Below are 6,261 nucleotides of genomic sequence, written 5' to 3'. Positions count from 1 at the left end.
GAAGAGTGAAGTTTTCACTCATTTTCAAACTTTTAGAGGGATGGCTGAAAAGTAGACAGGAAAGCATGTGAAGTGCCTAAGGTCAGATGGAGGGGGAGAGTACTTCTCCAACGAGTTCAATGATTTTTTGTGAAAGAATGGCATTTAGAGGTAGTTTACATGTAGATACACTTTGTAGCAAAATGGGTTGCTGAGCGGAAAAATAGGCACATTGTAGAGATCGTGCGTGAGCATTGATGTGACAGATAAGAATATGCCGCCGCATAGCTATTGGGCTGAAGCTATTTCTACAGCAGTCTATATCATAAATAGGACTTCTATTACAACCATATATGATGTAATGCTAGAGGAGAAATTCACTAGTAAGAAACGTGATTTGTCTCACTTGAAAGTTTTTGGATGCATTGTCTATGTGCATGTGCCAGATGAGTTGTGTATAACTCTAGATCCAAAAGTATAAAAATGTGTGTTTATTGGATATTCCCTTGAGAAAAAGGGATATAGATTCTATAACCTGACTACACATGAGTTAAGGATAAGTAAAGATGTTGTGTTGATGAAATGAGTAGCTAGTATGCTGCTGAAAAAGATGTTGGGGCTGATGTAACTGGAAATATGATTGCACAAAATGCAAGTTAGCAATCATAGTCATTGAGTGAATGTGGAGAGTCCTCTTGTGTTGGGTATATTGATAGACCATGGAGTGGCAGGCTATGTCAAAACACCAATATTGAAAATGTAGTTTTGGTACATCATGTTGAGGGGGATTTTCTTGAAAGGTGGCCTCTATCACCTCCCAAGAGAACCATACTCAAGATAAACACTAGAGAATTTTTTATCTTAAAAAAGAAACACATATGAAGAAAAAAATATAGGAATCCGATTCATCAACTTACCAATGAAACCAATGCTCAAAACCAAGTGGAGGTAGACTCAAGCTTGCTTATTAGTGGTTGAATACAAAGTACATGGAGAGGGAAATTTGTGGGCTATACACTAATCACACATGGATGAGTTACACATACCTATAATGGCATTAGGGTCTTCATTAGGAAACTTCCATAGCTATCATCTAGGGCACCATGATTCTTATCATGGTATCAGAGCCTCCCCTTTCTCCTTGAGCTTCTTACTAGCATCATTATCACCAATCACTTGATCATAGCAAGGTTATCTACAAGCTTATCTCCATCTCCCTCTTGGGGCTAAGATTGTAGTTCTTGGTTCTTCTCATTCTCTTAACCATTGCCCAAGATATTTTGGAGGCACTCTCAACACACCAAGGTGCCCCTCTACACCACACCATTCAGTTGATTTTGTTGCTAGTAGCACAAATTCTCCACTACTTATCTGAATACAAAGTAGACTCATTTATCAGGTGTGAGAAACATTGGAGCAAGCCCTTTAATTTCTGGCTTAGCAATGCCATAAGGATGCTACATATTGAATCTTGAGTCAAATGATCAAGTGTAGAGGCTATTGTGATAAAAAATCTAGTCGATGTTTTTCTCACAAATCTTTGAGCCAAATGTTCTCACAAATCTAGGCAGTTAGGGTTCCTTTGAACTAAATGCTTTTATTGGGCCACTTCTACTCATCAAGGGCAAACTCTCTATGCAAAAAGCCCTATCAAAAACTTCTCCAATTTGCTCAATTGTATCCTTTAAAAAACATCATCTTGTTAATCATCTAATGAAGATAAAATCAATGCAATTAATGGTCAATTAGTAGTATTAAGCAAAAATTGAAAATGTGAATTTTGAGTTTGGGTTGTGGTTGATACATTTAGTTATTCTTGTCACGTAAAACACATCATTGCTTGTATTGCACTCAAAACCCATAACTTGGGCACAAGGAAGATGACTTTAGATTAAAGAACCACGAAGCCAACTATGTGGAGTCTTCATCAAGCAAAGAGAAGACCTCTGACGATCATCTCTTCTAAAACTAAAGCTACATCGACAAGCCTCACCACCTTAGCCCATGATTTTAAAAGGTTACTAAATGAGTAGACCGAGGGTACCTTTGTGTCTTCTTGGACCATGGGTTGCACTGGCTCCTCTTATAGCTTCTCTGTGACTTATATTATTTCTTGGATAAATTCTACATGGAATAGGAGAGGTTCTTGTTCTTGTGCTTGTTGCTATGGAACTTCCTAGTGGGTGTGGCCTGAGGCTCATTGAATGAGACACATTCGATGCTTGTTTCAAGATTGACCATTGAAGAAAAAGGGGCTAAGAATGGATGCATGTTGTCTTGGGGACAAATTCTTCTTCAAAATCATCCTATCTCACCTGATGTTCTTGAGGGCATGTCCTCACTGGAGTTTTCTTAACCCTTATTCTTTTTTTGTTTCATATCTACCAAGATTTCCTTGGTACTAGCAATGAGTACATCCGCTTCCTTTAAGTATTGTAAGATATCTTCTTGTCTTATGTTTGCTAGCTCTATAAATACTTCTTCTTCAGTGGGATGGTGTACTTATAACATGGCTTAGAACTTTATAGTCACATTAGAACAATGTTAGTGATTGATGATAAAAAGTTATTAGGTTGATTCAATTAGTCTCAAAGAATGTGAAATTAGTAGGAACCAAGTTAGTTCCAAACAATTTTATCGACATGAAAAGCTAGACTAGTTTTTGATGGTGGTCATGAATAATTAGATGTTCACCCTCAATTTGTATCTATTTGATAAATGTGATGTAATGTAGGTTATGTTCATGATGAGATGAAGTTAATAACACATGCAATGATTAATATTTTTCGGGCATGAAAATCCAAAATGGTTTTTCACGCATGGTTTCATCGGGCTCGATTAATTCATTTTGATGTCGCTGGATCTTTGGTGCTCTTGTGTCCTTGAACTTTATCTTTCTTGGATTTTGTACCCTTTTAAGTATCCAAATCTTTGGGCTACCATGGTAGGATCTTGTGATGTTAATATTATCATCGTTTGGCCTTATTGATTTTAGTCATAGCCTCTTCTCAGGCAAGTCTTTTCACCACGTCTTGCTCTTTCTTCTTCTCTTTCTTTTTATGTATTTAAGAAATCATGTCCTAAGTAAGGGATCCATAATGAGTTTTCAGCTTGCACACATTAATATACCCATTGGTCTCAATACAATCAAGGGGAGTAATTTTAATGATCTTCACGGGTCCCAATCCCAAGAGTTTAAGGTTATCTTGTTTATTTCTCCTTGTCCCAAATAACAACACTATATAACCCTTTTAAGCTCCTTATCCTTAACATTTTGGTTAAACCATTTTTTCTATCGGAGCTTTTCTACCATTAGCCCATGCATGACTAATAGTTTGGTATCTTTTAGTTTTTCCAACTCGATTAACCTCTTAGTTATTGCATTTTTTGTGAACCTTTCATATTGACCGTTAACCTTTTAGTCATTGCATTTTCTATTAATCTCTCACTAACTGCAATCCTTAAATAAGGAAAGCTTGTGTTCCCAATCCATTCTACTAGCTTAAATGGTCTTTGTCAAAATGCCACAAAGTATTTTGTTAGTACTCTTTGCCTTGCCATTGGCTTGTGGATAATAAGGTGAAGATTTTATGTGAACTATCATAAAAAGCCTTTCATGAGGCAATCAATCATCACCTCATTGACAAACTGTGACCCTTGGTCACTTACTATCTCTAAAGAGAACCCAAACCTAGACCTTCTCGTACAAGATTTAGAAGTGGTATGAGGAGTGTCGTTGGCCTTCTTGGTAGCCCTAGCTTCTGCCCACTTTGTGAAATAATCTGTTTGCTATAAGGATGTAGAAGGTTGGGGTCTTGTGTGTGGCATGACTAATGAGTCCTACAAAATCAATTTTCCACTTCGTCTCAAAGGGTGGTTGTAGTATAACTAGAGTGAGGAGCATTCTATTCCTATGTTGTGGTATAAAAAATCATTGGCACTCATTGTAACCTTTGATAAATTCTACCACATCACCACCATAGTCATACATGGAGAACCTTCCATGTTGTCACTTCCCCAGCAAAGTGTCCTCTTGCAATTTTTGAGTGTGCCTATCTAGCACATGTCTAAACACCTTTAAAGAATATCATCTTTATGGTGCTACTAACTTGATAATCCATTGTATCTTGTCTTTATTTAATGGTTAATCTTGTGAAAAACTATATACGAGACATCAAGATAGTTCATCACTCCACTTTGGCACGATGTCTATCGTAAACAAGCATGTATCTGGGAGATCATCATTGATTCTAGTGGGGCAGGCTCACCATTAGGAATTTGTGACATATACTAGAACATGTTTCTTTCCTTTCTTATAGTGTGACTATGAAGTTTAGTTCCAAGAGTAAAAGCCACCATCGTAAAGTTTGACTCATGGTACAAGGCTTGTTGATAAGATATAACAATTTGTGGTGATCCACAAAGAATATAAATTTGTTGGCCAAAATATAGTGTATGTACTTCTTCACACTGCATAAACCATGGCCAACCCTTCTCTTTCTATGATTGTGTAGTTCATCTCTAGCTTCATTGAGTTGCCTGTTGTTGGCAAAACAAATAGGGTAGTCCAATTTGTGCTCCCATGGCTTGTTTCAACACACACACAATAGCAAAATTTGATGCATCAATATGCACATAGAATATTAAGTCCTAATTTTGGGGCCTTAAGATTGGTGCACTTTCCAAGGCCTTCTTAAGTTTATTACGTGCACGTTGACATTCCTCAGTCCATTCAAATACTAGTAGTAATCTATGTAATGGTCTTGTAATCTCTGTATAAAATACAATGAATATTCTATAGTACCCAACATGTCCCATAAACATTTGCTCTCCCTTGAAATTAGTGGGTGGTATTAGCTCTAGAATTAATTTAACTGTGCTTTCATCCATGGAGATAGCCCTTGCATGGCCTGATTTGTGTGTTTACATATAGATTAGGCTACACAAGGGCCTTGATACATGAAGAGAAGAATATGACAGTAAAGAACTATAGCATAGTTTTTTTTTGATAAGACACACGATAGTATGTCAAGAGTTGGAGAAAGGAGAAGCACTTTTCATTGTACATAGTAGAAAGATAACATCCTCAAAGTAGTCATGACATAATCACCTTCAAAGTATAGTAAGAAGCCCTCCTATCTTGTAATGTGGATGAAGAGAGTTGGATGAAGACGAGGATGAGTAGGTGATAAGTAGCTTCATGGTGCAGAAAATGAGAAGAAGAAAGAAAAATAGAAAGCAAAAAGAGGCAAAAATGAAGGACAATGTAGTTTTAAATATGGGTAATAAGTGACAAGTATGGGGCATCCCTTCTATCTTGTAATGTGGATGAAGGCAACTAGATTAAGACGAGAGTGAGCAGCTAGATGAAGACGAGAGTGAGCAGATGATAAATAACTTTATGGCATAGATAACAAGTAGAAGAAAGCAAAAAGGTAGGAAAAAATGAAGGATCGTGCAGTTTGAAATATGGGTAATAAGTAAAAATTATGGGGCAGCTGACTCATAAATATGGGTGGGCACACAATAAGCTATTGGCCATACTTTTTCACATCTGAATAACTTATTCATAGCTATGAAAAACTTTGGTTCTTCACAACATGAATATGTGAGATATTCACGTTGAAAAAAGATTACTTTTTTAATCATTTTAATTAGCCAAATGTAGGCTCTACCACACTTTCTAGAACCTTGTTGCTACCTCAGATGATAATTTTAAAGCACTTTTTTGGGCACGAAAAGCTCAAGATATTCATGATCATGAGCATCTATTGGTTTTTCACGTCAATTTTTTTTTCAATTTTACACATTTAAGCTGATCATCTAAATCCTTTGATCATTGTGAAGCACTCTTGTTAAAACCCTAAGATCTCTCTAGATAATTGTTATGCATAAACATGCCTAAATCAGGCATAATCTCATTCACCCGACCACCCCTGAGCCCAAGGGATGCACACATGAATTATAATGAAGTACATCATACTTTATCTTGATGTCCCATACTATCAACAAGAGGTATAACTCCAATCTAGCAGCATGTAGCTATAGTGTGAAATGGTAGGTGAGTAGATATAATCCTCTATACAAGAGAACATCATATCATAACCTAGCCTCAAGATAACATAGCCTTAGCCTCCCTTGAGTGTGCCCCATGTCCCTATTATATAGGAGGGCCCTCAAGTGACTCTTGACTCTCCATTTCCCATGTGTGACCCTTGGATGCCTGACCCTAACCTTAACCCTTAAGGTTAGTCCTAACCCATGCTCCACTACAGCTTGCTC

Source organism: Cibotium barometz, chromosome 48 (assembly GCF_041138505.1).
Source record: "Cibotium barometz isolate CiBa-2024 chromosome 48, ASM4113850v1, whole genome shotgun sequence".
In the NCBI taxonomy this organism is placed as follows: domain Eukaryota; kingdom Viridiplantae; phylum Streptophyta; class Polypodiopsida; order Cyatheales; family Cibotiaceae; genus Cibotium; species Cibotium barometz.
Note: the sequence above shows the minus strand (reverse complement) of the source record.